The sequence below is a fragment of the Solea solea genome, chromosome 12, assembly GCF_958295425.1.
Source record: "Solea solea chromosome 12, fSolSol10.1, whole genome shotgun sequence".
Taxonomy (NCBI): domain Eukaryota; kingdom Metazoa; phylum Chordata; class Actinopteri; order Pleuronectiformes; family Soleidae; genus Solea; species Solea solea.
Window position 1 is genome coordinate 26,604,515 of NC_081145.1, and position 15,244 is coordinate 26,619,758.

Here is a 15,244-nt window from a genome sequence, read left to right on the forward strand (position 1 = left end):
TTACAAAAATAGATGGCTAAAAAAAATTCGAATGCAAAATTTGCCAGCAACAGTTTGCATATCACAGCTCGACTACAAAGGGAAGCTAACTTGTCTTCGTTATGTTGCTCCGTCCGTCTTGAGTACATGAACATATCAGAATTGGCATATTTCAATGTTTTAGTCTAATAATCATTGATTCATTTTATAACTGCAAGCGCACTCGCCTGCAACGACAGCAATCTATTTGTGTCTCAGCCGCGAAGCTGAGCTACAGTATGTTCAGTCTCGCTCTGTGCGAGGACATGCACAGAGACAAATCATCTAAATATTCCTCAACAGTTGATATTGCACTGATATCAACGTAGTATAGTACATAGTATATTTTCAGAAATCATGCGCTATGATATTGCGCGGATGCACATGATGCAAAATGCTTTCAGAGCCGTCAGCCACCCCCCCTCGACTAGTCGATTTTGAGTCGAAATTTCAGGGCTTCAGTCGACCAAGAATTTCTTGGGAAATCACTTTCGAAATCTTCTCTCTGGCCTTCCCTTTGAGATGAGAACATACTATCCGGACAGATATCACTGTGTTTTACGTTCCTGCTGTACCTTTTTTTTTTTTTTAAGCACTATGGTCAGCCCTGGAAATAAAGTTGACCTAACACTTAACAGCAGAATACAAAGCAGAGAAAAATCTTGAAAAGGGAAAAATCCTAAATCCAGATCACCACCATAATCTCACCACTCTTCCTAGGGCCATCACCAACATCACCAGAAGATTTTCCTCCAAAGCTGTCTTTTATTTCCAGTGCTACTGCTCATAAATCAGACAAACACAGCCCAAAAGCATTCGCTCCTTACTGATAAGTGCTTAACCTGTAAGACCTACGGTGAAACAGAATTGTATTAAGTAATTTTATAGTTGCTTATTTAACCTCGACCACTCAACACACAGGAGCCACACATTTTCAGTAAAGCAAAAAAACATAGCAGCTTATTTTTCACCCATCTTCCTGCAAAATAATCTACAAGTCTAACATTTTAATTTATGGGATTTATTGAACGTATATTGTGTCTTATTTTTATTATTATTTTTTTAATTATTATTTTTTTAATTAACAGCTTATTTCGCTGATCCTTACATAGAAATTTAACAAACAGAAATTCCTTATCGATTTGTCTAGAAAACACAAATGCACAAACTGTCCCGGTTTGTGCATTTGTGCAACATCATATTGTTTTGTGCAACATCATATTGTTTTTACAGATTGATGTCAACTTGCCTGTGCTCAATGTGTTTGTGTGCATAACATGCCAGTTTGTTCCGACGCAGCCCACAGAAAACCTTATTTCCATTTTTCTAGTTCAGCACACCGCCAAACCACACTGGTTTTACAAGAAGTCATCTGACCCACTTTCCACCTTCCAACCTTGCTGCTTTACAACATCTGGGCATTAGCACATACAGAGGGGGAGCTGTGTGACATCAACATGTTTTATTACACATCAATTGCTGTTTATTAATGTTATCCTAACAATGTCAAAGTCGGCACTGCACACACTGGTGCCATTAGGGAGTCACCTGCCAAGTTTGAAGCCTGTCAAGTAACCTGTTCGACTGATATATTAGTCACATTTCTACTGAGATCTGTATTATCCGTACAGCACCAAAATCAGCACTGCACACAATGGCATCCCTAGTAATAGTGGCTGACAGATATTGGTTGATAGACACCAATTATTACTTAGAAATGAGGCCGATAACTGAATTTTACAAACTCCAACGCAATCGTCCTTACTGGGTAAATCACCAAGTTTGAAGCAAACCTCTTGGACAATTATGCAATCAACAGACAGACAGATGTTCCTTGAATTTATATAAAATAATACAGTATTTCTGTTGTAGAGCAAGCACAACATCACGAGAGACAAATGTAACCTAATTAGGGTTTAAGTGAGAATTTTCTGAATTCACTGACTAGCGTTAGCAGTAAATGAAAATGCAGAGAGAGAGCTGAAATTGCATCCACAAACCCGGACGTACATTATCAATGAGAAAATGTGACAAAAACAGTAATTATCAGCCTTTACAGTAGCTGTGTTGAATATTCAAGATCAGTCAACACAGACTAGATGTCTCTCTTGCACTTTAAAAATGACATAACGTCGGGTATAAAACCCAAAGAAAACTACTTTTATACCTGTGTCTTCCTGTTGGCACAAACACTGAAAACCAGTAAAACAAACTGTCATAAAAGCAAAGTTTGAGCTTTTGAGTTAATTGTGACCTCCAGTATTGTTAACCTTGCAAGAAAGGTGAGTGGCCTTTCGCTGAGGTTGGCATTCTCAGAGTGCTTTTTTGAACATTTGAAGCTTTAGTATTGCAATTAAGTGTGGGAATATCAGGGTACCTCACGATACAATACATGGTCCACGATACCAATAATATCACGATACAACAATTCTGTGATAATCAACATATTGCAAGACATATCATATAGCGATACATCGAGATATCTGTCCAAGTGAAGAAAACAAAACGTCCATGAAAAGGTTAAAGGTGCAGGATTTCTCCATTTATTTACAACACAGAGAACAAAGTGCAATAAGTCTATGTATTGAACATGGATGGAGCATCTCTTAACGTAGCTTTCACCACCATTATATCGCAGTAAACTCACTCTTCTTCAGCCAGGTAACTTCCACCCAAGTTTCCCTCATTCATTTGAGCAACTGGCAGGGACGGTTTACTTTAGAGTGCCTTAATTAATTTAAATATCAATATTTGCCCAGGCGTATCGATTATTGTATTGCACGAGGAGGGATGGCAATATATCACCAAATAATATTTTGACCCACCCCTTGGAATCACATTCACATGTGCAGACGTCATCTTATGGTGCATTTCCACCGGCTCTACTGGGCACGGCATGACACGGCACGATTAGGTTGCATCTCCACTACAAAAAAGTACCTACTTAACGTGGGCGGAGTCATCACTGCATAGCTGAGTGAAACTGCTGTGACTTAGTTTTATATGCGACACACACAGAGTGACTAGTGACTTTAGACCAGATTCCTGTAGTTGTTGGAGATTAATCCATGTTTTTAGGATTGTTAAGTAGTTTTAAGTGATCTACAGTTCAGCAGTGTTCGGCTTGATTTTTGTCCACACATCTCCGAAGCACAGACTCCTAATCCACAGACTACAGCAGCAGTGGTCTGTGATGCCGCTCGCAATCGCCGATGCTGTCCCTAAATATACCAGACTCCTCTGTTAAATATAGAGATTTCCCTGGTAGTTGTTGGAGATTAACCAAGTTTTTAGGATTGTTAAACAGTTTTAAGTGATCTACAGTTTGCCGCTGTTCGTGTGGGACGCCACTTCTTGTGACGGCACTGTCAGTGGCCGGCAGTCTGACCAATCATGGCATAGTACCAACTCAGCAGGTACTTTGCTAGTGGAAACACTACTTAAACCGTGCCGTGGAGCCGGTGGAAATGCGCCATTAGAAGACACTGCAATTTCCTTCCAAACTTACTGCTTACCTTTCATAAATCAAGCTTACATCCATAAATCCAATGAGCACTGTTTATTTATTAAGTGGTCACTGTGTCTACTTTCAAATGTGCACGCTGCACTTCGAGTCTATTTTCTGTGTTCATGAGTTCACTTTTGGCACCAGCAACTTCTCAGAGGAAACCTAATCAACTACTTGTTAACGGGAATATCTGAAACACCCAATCACACAGCACCAACAGAATGCATTAAGGTATGTAGACATGGCCAACACGACCTGCAAAAAGTAGGGAAGAAAGGTGGTGTAGGTGATTTGGAACATGGCATAGGCTATTTGTTAATGCCAGATGTGATAAAAGCTACTGATCTACAGGGTATTTTTTTTTACACACAGCCATCCTCTTCTCTCTGTACATCAACTCTCTTGGTTCACACATCACAGCTACACTGACAACACCCAAATCATCTATCTTTCCTCTGGTCTGAAACACACGTAGCAGAACAGATCTCTGCTTGTCTGACTGACATCTCTCAATGGATGTCGGACCATCACTTGAAACTCAATCTTGACAAAACCGAGTTTCTTTTTCTTAAAGGAAAGGGCTCTCCCACCACAGACCTGACCATCACACTCGACAACTCTGTGGTAGCTCCCTCTCATACCGCAAGGAACCTGGGTGTGACATTGGACGACCATCTCTGCCTCACTGCCAACTTTGCTGCAACAGCTCGATCTTGCAGATACATGTTGCACAACATCAGAAGGATCTGACCTCTTCTAACCCAGAAGGCGGCACAAGTTCTGGTCCAGGCTCTTGTCATCTCACGCTTGGACTACTGCAACTCCCTCCTGGCTGGTCTCCCTGCGTGTGCCATACGACCCTCTGCAGTTCTTCCAGAATGCAGCAGCTCGACTGGTCTTCAACTTACCAAAGTCCTCTCATACTACACCGCTTCTTCGCTCCCTTCACCGGCTTCCTGTAGCTGCTCGCATCCGCTTCAAGACGCTAGTGCTTCCATTCCATGCTACAAACGGATCCGGTCCAGCCTACATCCAAGACATGATCAAAACCTACACCCCAACCCGCCCACTCTGCATCGACAAACCGGCTTGCTGCCCCCTCACTTTCAACTCTACCTCAACTAAGACAACGACGACAACGACAAAAAAAAAAAAAAAAAAAAAAAAACACTTACTAGCAATTTATAGTTTGACTTACTTCTAGCGCTTGTTTGTACCCAAATGTTGAAATGCACTTCTTGTCACTTTGGTTAAAAGTGTCTGCTAAATGACATGACATGTAATGTAATGTAATGTAGTGTAGATGTCTTCAAAACTATACCAGTTCCAACATTGGTTATCTTTCTCATTAACTATTGATATAGTCCCTGAAAAAATGTTATCAGTCAATCCCAAGTTGTACATAACTTCTCGTTTCTCCATAAAACTCTTTATTCTGTACATGTTTAAATAGAAATAAGTGGTCTGCGAATGTACAACAACAGATAATCGGGCCCTTTAACAAACTGGTATTGATATCATTGATATCCCTTTCCTACATCAGACACTGCACAATTCAACACATGTTAAAACAAAAAGAAAACAAGCAGCCAGTATGTGTACAACAACAAAACGTGTGCTCTTAAATCAATTTCAATACCATGATTGAGTAAACTTTTGTCAGAGGTCAAACCGTGGTGCCTTTAGTGTCCACGTTTGTGACAGCATCATTAACAACACATCTAACAGGTGTCCAAACTGACTACATGAACGTGTCGTAACGCACATCAGAAAAAATCTGAGCAATAACAATAACACACACACTAGATTGACATTCACGCGTCCTCCTCTTGGACACAGGTCATAAGAACACAGTCACGGACTGTGGGATCTCTTGGCAGCAGCAGCAGCCACACGGTTTTCAGTCTCAGAGTAAACATGAAGTCATCACTTCCTCCTCCTCAGCCGTCACTGAACCAGTGACAATGCTACACAAAACAAATGCCACGATAGGTTTCTGTTGACCTGAACTAACCTGCTTTGGGAACCGAAACGGCCCGTACCGACAAGGCAGACGACAGTGTGCCCCTACTCGGCTTTACTGTTACACACACACACACATACGAGGGCCTTGACTTGCCGTAAAGCAGTGCTCCCTTTTAGCTGGGGCTAGCTTACCGTAACAAGCTAGGACTTTAAACGTCTCCGTGGACACTTTAATGACCGGCAACAGCCGCGTACGTTTGACGGACACGTCAATCGCATGCACAACGCACACGAGCCGGGACGTCATGATAGCAAACAAGGCAGCAACGGCAGCTAAAGCAGCTTTTTTTCATCCTGCCAAGCTCAGCTATTAGCACTAGCATTAGCGCGGCGCTAACGAGGGGGAGCTAATGTCTGCTACAGCAGAGCTGTTGTTTTCCCCCCCACCACACACACACATACACATACATACACGGACACACGGAGCAGAGAAAATCTGATGTTTCACTCGCCTCGGTTCAGCTTCTCACCTCGGACGGAGTATCCTTTCCGTTCAGTGCGGACTCACGGGCGAATGTGTGGCGGAGAAATGTACACACGATCCCTCTTTAGCGTGTTTCATTCGCAAGGCTCGCCGTACACATTCGCACCGCTGCTCTTGGACCAGAGACGAGACGCCAGGCGTTAAGTACCAGCCAGCCGCTCCGGAGCGCGCACAGTTGCTGAAGTTTGACTCGGGAGCGCGCCCGCCACGAACGACTGAGAGCATAATAATACACGACAATAACTAAAGGAAGACTGATTAATTAATGAATATGGCAGATTTTTCACCATCAGCATCGACTTATCATCATTTAATTAAATTTATGAATGTTAATTTAACATTTTTTGTTTACAGAATCCTGCTAAATCCACTAAAACATACATACAAAAGTTTATTTATATTACCTATTTCATGTACTTTATATGTTGCTTTTATTTAAAAAAAATACAAGTGCACTGCATTGCAGACACAAACCTTTATCTAAATTCAGCATTTGTATGCAGTGTATCATTTTCTTAAAAAATATATGTATATACTGTATATTATATAAAGCTGGCCAAACATACCAGCTTGATTTAGTGCCATAGAAAAGCCGACTTCTTAGTCGACCTCTATATGAAATGACTTATTTACAGTAAATACATGGATGGATGGATTAATCAAAGCATTAAAGCCCATTCTATTCCTTTGTGTTGTTTTCAGCAGTGTTATGAGTATTTATAAGTCACTCATCACTACTCAGGGTTTTTTCAGAAGACTTCATGAAGTATGAAGCGTCTGAAGGGGTTATTTTTCTTTTTAGAAAATAAAATTGATTGATTAACCCTGGAAATGTTTAAAAGAAATAGGCCAAATAACAACATTTGACCACAGAGAACGTACAAAATTAACATAAAAGTAGCAAATGAATGTCTGTCTGACAAATGTGATCATTTGTGACACATTCTATTGATTTTAATAGAAAAGAAAAAAAAAGAGCCAAAGTTTCATCGATTCAGATTAAGACCACTAGAGTTTGTCTTGCATGACGTGTAGCAGTGTGAGATTAAGATTACGAGGACATGTGGACAGAGGGGAGTCCTCCACCCTCCTCCACTCCCACTTGACATCATCATCATCATCATCACAGAGACTGGGATTACAGGGAAGGATTGGTTATGTAAATGAAATGAGAAGCGTGAGTGCATGGCAGGGCGAGGCAGGATCACTCAGACAGCGCAGGAAAAGTGAGAGAAAAAGAGCAGACTTTTTGTAAATGTAATCCTATTGTCCTGCCATAAGCAGCGGCTTTAGGCACAGTCAGAACACAGTGTAGCACCCATTCATTCGTGTCATTATACACTGTTTAACAGCCAGAGCACAACTACAACACATATATGTCGTGTTAATTATTCATCTGGACCAGTTTTGGTTAAAAGACCCATATTTTCACACATTTATCGATACATTTAAATCACAATCTGTGCAACAGGCTTCAAATTTAGCAGGTGACTTAGTAATGAGACTTTGTTTAGACCAATCTGCATGTGTCCATATTGACATAGTCTAGTCTTCCACATGGATTTATACAGTTACAGACCACGCCCAGGCGGGGAAAAACAAGTAGTCTACACTCATGGTTCTCAAACTGTGTTATGTGTACCACCAGTGGTACGCAAGCTTCCTCTGGTGGTACTTGGAGGAGTACTACCCCGGACAGGTCGCCAATCCGTCATAGGGACACATACGGAGACAAACAACCATCCACTCTCGCACTCACGGTCAGTTTAGAGTGTCCAATTGACCTAATCCTCATATTGCATGTTTTTGGACTGTGGGAGATGAGACGGAGATAAGATGGACTGTAGGAGACCGGAGAACCCAGAGAAAACCAACACACAAACAGGGAGAACATGCCAACTCCACGCAGAAAGGCTCGGGTCTTCTTGCTGCAAAGGCAAGAGTAATAACCACTACACCACCTGTGTGGCAACTCTGTTCTGAAATCATTAGGTGAAATGTCAAAGGTTTGGTCACCTCAGGCCTAAATCCTGGAAAAACTGGAAAGACAACATCTGAAGGAGGAAGGAGGAAGGAGCTCCTACATTCATGTAAATAAAGCTGCACTGAAATTGATATCTAGAACCAGCAAAGCAAAGGTGAGTAGCAGCAGGAATACGGGTCATTTTAAGGACATCATCATGCTGCCGTCACTCAACGTGGACAGTGTTTGAGCTGTGGATGAGTCGGAGACATGGAGTCCTTGATGAGACCGGGTTTGAACTGCACACAGAGAGAACGCAGGAGTAAAGGAGGAGACGGTGGGAGAGGGGACTAGAAGGGGAAAGGAAAGTGAGGAGATCCAAAACCCCAGAGAATGTTAAGCTCTGCTGGTATGCTGCAGGAATTTGACTTTCTGGGCTGGACACGACAACGTACGGTGTACAGTACATTTTGTTTTATCTGGAAGAGAAGACGTTGACAAGGAAATGGCGGAGGAAGGAGAGGTTTCAGGAGGGAAAGTGGGGAGAGTTTGAGAGAGAGAGTGTGGAGGAAGGAAGTGGGAGACAGGAGTGATGGATGAGGGTGAGGGACTAGATCACTGGATTCCTGTTCCTGGCAGTAGATTCTCGTACCAATGTGGATTCTTCACGTGTCTCACTGATGTTTTGTTTACAGCTGAACAGACTCTCTGGACCCAGAAATAACTAATATGAAACAGCATCGTTTCAAGAAATGTCCTCATACACACAACAATCCCCAAAACAGCTCTTTGGGACAAACTCGAGTTTCTGCCGATGTCAGTGCAATTCAGTCATTTTAGATCATTTATGAACGTATGAAGCTGTTAACAGCACATTTGTGCCGAGTCATTTCAAAGACACAATTTTCTCCAACTGTGTAACAAAAAAGAAGAAATAAACAACCCAAACATGACTCAGCTAAAGTGTTTTTGCTGGTTTTTATTTACTTCGGTATCTTTCTGATATCTGATCCAGTGATTTTGACCAGTACTCACCGATTCCCATCCTTACTCTAAACACTGTAATATATATGCCAGTCCTGTATGTGGCGCTGTAACACTGCCATGGAAATACATGGCAGGTGGTGGGGCGACAACATTATCTTCCTAAAGTTGTATATTGGTTGCATACACGACCCATTTTCCAAATATAGTGTTTTAAGGGCTCCCAAAAATCTATTTCTATGTGGATAAAAAGCTGATCCAAAACTACAAAACTTTCTCCAAAAGTTCTTCCCAATTCATCTGCTACAGTGGTACGTTCCTAATGGAAACGCAAAAAAATATGTACTGTACCGTACCGAACCGTCCAACTCGGTGGACTTAAAGGTCAGTTTCTTTACATGCATGTTAAAAGTCCAATTTTAGTCGGACTAAGACAATAACTCGATAATTCGGTTTTCTTAATGTCATGCAAACCTGTTAGTCTGACTACAATCTGCTAGTCTTGTAGTCAGACTAACATACCTGGATAATTTGATTCATAGTCTGATTACTCCAGCATGTAAATGCATAGTCTGACTGGAGATGGACTTGTCGCAGAAGGAGACGATGTATAAATTGCGGCGGCAGCGGCGTCTTTCTTCGGACAACACGGCAACCACAAGAGGTCAAGAGGAAACTGATTCAATATGCACTAGCTTATAGAGGGACACAGCGCCCCCTACGGAGGCGGAGTCAGAAGTACACTGCAAATAACACGGCAAGTCGGACTATGGCCTTAGCTCGATTAAACTGTGCACGCAAAAGTACTGACAGTCTTATTTTTGCAACTAGCGGTGTCGCCCCCTGGTGGCTACTCAATTTATTTTTGCTTGCACAACGGTGTCCTCGGGAGAACCAGTAGACTGCGTCCACTTTCTCTACGACTGTAGCTCCAGTGATGCAGGACATGCCAACCAGTGGTAAATATTTACAGCGGTATCCAAACATCTGGTAACACTTCCCCATTCACTAGCATCGGAGTATTTTGCACATTACTCAATAATATAATAATATACAAAGCCTTAGAATTGAAGCTTTCGAGTTATATACAAAGAATATACAAAAATTTTGTTTCTGAACTTTTCGGGTGAGAACCTCATGTGTAGCTACTATTTTCATCGCATGCAGAGGACTTATTGCAGCAGGATGGTTGTCAGTCTGTTTCACATTAGACGGCCCACAGGGAATTCTCTTCAGGCAGTGGTTAAAGGGGACGTGTGAATGATTTCCAGGAGAACTTTCCACCGTGGTCGAGGAATAATCAGTGGACACACACACACACACACACACACACACACACACACAGTCGGTGTCAGTGAGTCACTTTGCCTAACACACAACAGCCACGTGCATTTACATAATGAGACCAGGGTTGTTTATGTAAAGTTCCTGTACCTGATGTGAGTGAGTGAGTGAGGGAGTGAGTGAGTGAGTGAATGAGTGAGTGCTTGTGTCTCCGGGGTCTTGCCTGAAACAGATGCAACGCAGAACAGGATGGAAGGAAAATATGAATTTCAGGAGCAACAGGATGTACAGTATATTTCCTTCTGAGGCACATCTGGACGTTTATCTGGAGCCAAAGATAAGACGAATGTGCAGTATGTGTGAGTGTGTGTTTGGTGAAATGTAAATGACTTAAAGACCACGTAAGATCACAATGTGTGGTGATGTGGTGTAACCACACACATTTACATGAAGGCAAAGTGACTGAGAGGAGTCCTTATGTAACCACATACGTGTGTGAGATCCTCTGGACCCGAGGGACCTCCTCTTTAAAATTCCTCCCTATCCAGTATCAAGAAGAAGAATATTGAGTTTCACTGTGGCGACACTGACCTTTCTCTTTGGCCCGAGTCCAGCTTGTGTGGACACAACCTTTAGCCCAGAGACTTATTTGACTTACTGTTGTACAAAACTATGTAGACCTTTATTTATTATTGTTATATGGTGGTCTTCTGCTGCTGTAGACCATCTGCTTCAAAGTTGATGTTGAATGATCTTCTTCACATCTTGGTTGTAACTAGGGGTTATTTTAGTCACCGTTGCCTTTCTGTCATTTCAAACAGTCTTGTCCTTTTCCTATGACCTCTGACATCAACAAGGCATTTCAATCTAGAGAACTGCTGCTCATGATATTTTCCTCTTTTGAGGACCCTTCTCTGTCTGGCACTGAAGCTGGAGGTGACGGAGCTGAAAGTGCTGATACGTCTGTTGGGAGTGACCAGGATGGACATGTTCAGGTTTGGAGATAAAGTAAGATAGTCAAGGTTGGAGATGGTTTGGTCACGTACATTAGAGGGATAGTGATTATATTGGACAAAGGATGTTGCAGGAGGAAAAGAGGAAGACCACAGAGAAGGTTTGTGGATGTGGAGGACGTAACGACAGTTGGTGGGACAGAAGAGGACACAAGGGACAGGACGATATGGAAGCAGACAACAACCAATGACCCTGAACTGTGTTTTTAAATGACCTTGATATTCAACAACAATACAAATTTATAATTACAAATAAAACTGGGAAAACGGCAAATTAGAACTCACAAACTGGGACAAAGAGCTTTGAACTGAGGAGGGCGGCATTACATGTTGTTGTGAACAACCATGACATCCCCTTTGTTCCTCACTCTGGTGCTTGTTTTTGAACTTCAGCCGCTCGTCTTGACCATGTTTACATGTCTACATACACTTTCTCTACGACTGTAGCTCCAGTGATGCGGGACATGCCAACCAGGTGGTAAATATTTACAGCGGTATCCAAACATCTGGTAACACTTCCCCATTCACTTGCATTGAGAGTATTTTTCACATCCTGCATACGCTGAGTAACTGCCACGTGATTGGCCGATTTGATATTTGCGGTAACGAGTGGTTGAACGGGTGAATTAGACACAAAGAGGACTTTTGAGCTCTCCAAACACACACACACACACACAGAATTTTAGCTAACTTTTAGTTAACTTTAACCCATCTTTATACTAGAAATAAACAATATAAACAAATAGCTATCTAGTTAGCTGGCTAATTGGCTAGAATTTTAGCTAATACATTTGTTTTTGCTATTCTGTAGACAGACAGACAGATAGGTAGATAGAATTTTAGCTCACTTTTACCTAAATTCACAGTAAACAAACAAACAGCTAGAATTTTAGTTAACTTTAACTTATCTTTACACTAGATAAACAAATAGCTATCTAGTTCGCTGGTCAATTGGCTAGAATTGTTTTCCTATTCTGTAGACAAACAGACAGACCGAATTTTAGCTAACTTTAAGATCACTTTAACCTAAATTCACGCTTAACAAACAAACAGCTATCTATCTAGCTAGAATTTTAGTTAACTTTAACCTATCTTTACGCTAGATAAACAAATAGCTATCTAGTTAGCTGGCTAATTGGCTTATCTTTTTGCTATTCTGTAGATAGACAGGTAGATAGAATTTTAGCTCACTTTTAACTCACTTTAAATTTACGCTGAACAAACAAACAAACAAACAGCCATCTAGCTGGCTAGATGGATTTTAGTTAACTTTAACCTAACTTTACGATAGATAGATAGATAGATAGATAGATAGATAGATAACCACAGAATAGACATAAAGACGAGACCAACAAAGAAAAGATAAAGGTCAGAGTTATGCTTAAACAAACAGAAGCAACAATGTTTGCAGGTGAGTCAGCAACATGTCATTCAGTCACCGTCGGTCTGTACCTGCCTACACAGTTCTGCTCCAATGAGGAAAAATGACTAAAAACAGGTCATAGGTAGGTGTTGCATGAATGTCTTCACTAATACTGTAAAAAACAATTCCTGTTAAGTTCTGTTACAATATTATAAATTATATTCACATTACAGTTATGCCAAATAAATAAATAAAAAATGTGTTCATCTCCATCTATTCTTTTTGTTTGTTTTGGTTTTGTATTTGTGCTTTGGCCTTTTAAATGTGTGTGTATGGGCATAAATACACAGACATGAAGTGCATTGGTGAACACCTTTAACCCACCAGCCATAGCTCAAACATGCACTGACCTCTAGTGGTTAACCTACAGAAGCAAACTGATACGTCCTCGATGCTATGGGAAATGAATATATGGCTTATGAAACAGTTAAAACATATATAAATGTAATGAAAACTAACATTAAAATGGCCACAAAGAAAAATGTAAAGGAACCATATACTGGTTATTGCATAACAGCTCAGATCCCATTATAAATATGTATAAACAAGATCGACCGAGAACAGCTGCAAGTCCTTCACCACCAGATGAGGTGGTTTGGGCATCTGGTCTGGTTCGGCTTGGTTTGGATTGGATGCATCCTGGGCCTCCTGGGTCTTTTCCACAGGAAGTTTCCTGACCTCAGTGGTAAACAGATACAGGGAGGAGAAGCCAGGTCAGAATCCAGATCCTCCAGCAAGAGCCGGAAAAGTCTGGAGGTGTTTAGGCAACAAAAACAAACAACCAATATCCAGTCATTCTTACAAGTCGAAACTACAGTTACAGATACAGTATAGGTAATTCACAGTTGACCGGTGAAAACTACGTCACAGATATCACTAATTCAGGTTTTACTGGTCAAAATGACTAAAGAATGACATGATATCAGTGATTGTCAAACTTGGCGATTAAACATTAAAAGGACTTGCCGTAGGAGCAGCACACAAGATGCATTCAAGCAACCTTGTAAATGTCATAATTTCTGCACATTCAGTCCACTAACTAAACGCTTCCTCCTGCTGCCACCTTGTGGTGGTGATAGAGGCTCCACAAATTAGGCAAATTAGGTTAAAAGAAAGATTTTTCAATGCAAACATTGACAAAACATTTTTCTTTGTTCTTTTTAATAAAACCACAAATAGTCACATTAACCCATGAAAAAATAAATCTAAACTTTATGCCCTTCCCTCTCATTAACGATCACAAGGCTGAAATACACTCTTGCAAACTCGGTGTAGTGCAAATTGATGATATAGAGTATGCTGAATTAAATAATTAAAGCCACCTTTTTCATCTTTTAGAGCACTGCCGATATTTACAAATGCCACCTGCCGTGGCAAAAAAACCTTCCAAAGTAGGCAAATTCTGTGAGGAAAAACGCGTTTTGGCCCCAAAAAATTTGAGAAAAATACACACTTATCGCACATATCCAAAAACATTTGTTGTTCTTTTCAATACAAAATGCATGGCCTTCCGCAGTATGTAAATAAATCTCAGTTGAATCACTGTAGGTGAGAGAAGAGGAAAAACAGCAACCACTGTCCGACCATGTACACATGAGCGTTAATGGGGGGAACTGCTGTTTTATTTAGTTTTTACTTTCTCACATACATATAACCATATATGTGCACTGTAGCCAAAAAAAATGCTTGTATTTACAAAAAATAAACCAATATACACCAACCAGAATTATAATTACAACCAAAAAAAGAGCAGAAAAGTCCTTCAGTAATCGTCACGACGACAACACGGGCCAGTACGAACAAAATTGTGTTGTTGCCTTGTAAAGACTTTGTGCAGATTCTTCTTCTTACAAGGAGATAACATTTTTGTTTGTTTGTATTTTACAAAAATCAGACACTCTTTAAATAAACAAGCTGCAGCCCACAGTCTCTTTGTGTGTGTGTGTGTGAGTGTGAGTGTGTGTGTGTGAGAGTAAAAACAAAAAACAACAAGCTTTCTGAAGATTTGTCAGTGAAACCTTGTTTTTACCCTTTTACATCATAACTCACCTTCAGTGCAATAAATTCAACTATTTGACACTAATTACAAATGTTCTTTCAGTAAAAATATATGATCATATTTATTTTTTTAAGGGGGGGGGGGGGGGAGGAAGGGGAAACTTTAAATTTAGTGTTTTGTTTTCACTCCTGTGTCACAACGTAACAAGGGCGTTTCATGGCGTATATGAACCGGAACAAACTTCTTCTCTTAACAGGACGGAGGAAAAAAACAACAAAAACCACATAAGACAGCTTTTTCTTTGGATTTGTTCGGGGGGGGGGGGGTATATAAAGATTATACCTTTAAAAAAATAGTTTTTTGTGTGTGTGTGTATTAAATTATATGTATTAATAATTTCAACACAAAAAGGGCCAAACATTATGAGGGAGGGGATACAGTGTAACATCTGTTTTCATGAAACTGATCCAAGTTCACAGGCAAGAAAATGAAGGTAAAAACCTTTAAACTTGAGCTGAGAACTGCTGAGAACTGCTCCTTCGC

The 15,244-nt window shown here is 40.8% G+C and overlaps 1 protein-coding gene across 2 annotated transcripts in view; it reads right to left on the minus strand.

The window, feature by feature from the left end:
- The window catches only part of siah1 (siah E3 ubiquitin protein ligase 1), a 29,822-nt gene extending 23,606 nt beyond the window's left edge, over positions 1-6,216 (minus strand). Inside the window, exon 1 of one of the 2 annotated variants that reach the window (XM_058646081.1) lies at positions 6,022-6,216. The gene's annotated coding sequence lies outside the window, so the exon portion shown is untranslated. Of the gene's footprint in view, positions 1-6,003 lie in introns of both variants that reach the window. The other variant, XM_058646082.1, reaches the window with a different exon arrangement.
- Between the last annotated feature and the right edge of the window lie 9,028 nt (positions 6,217-15,244).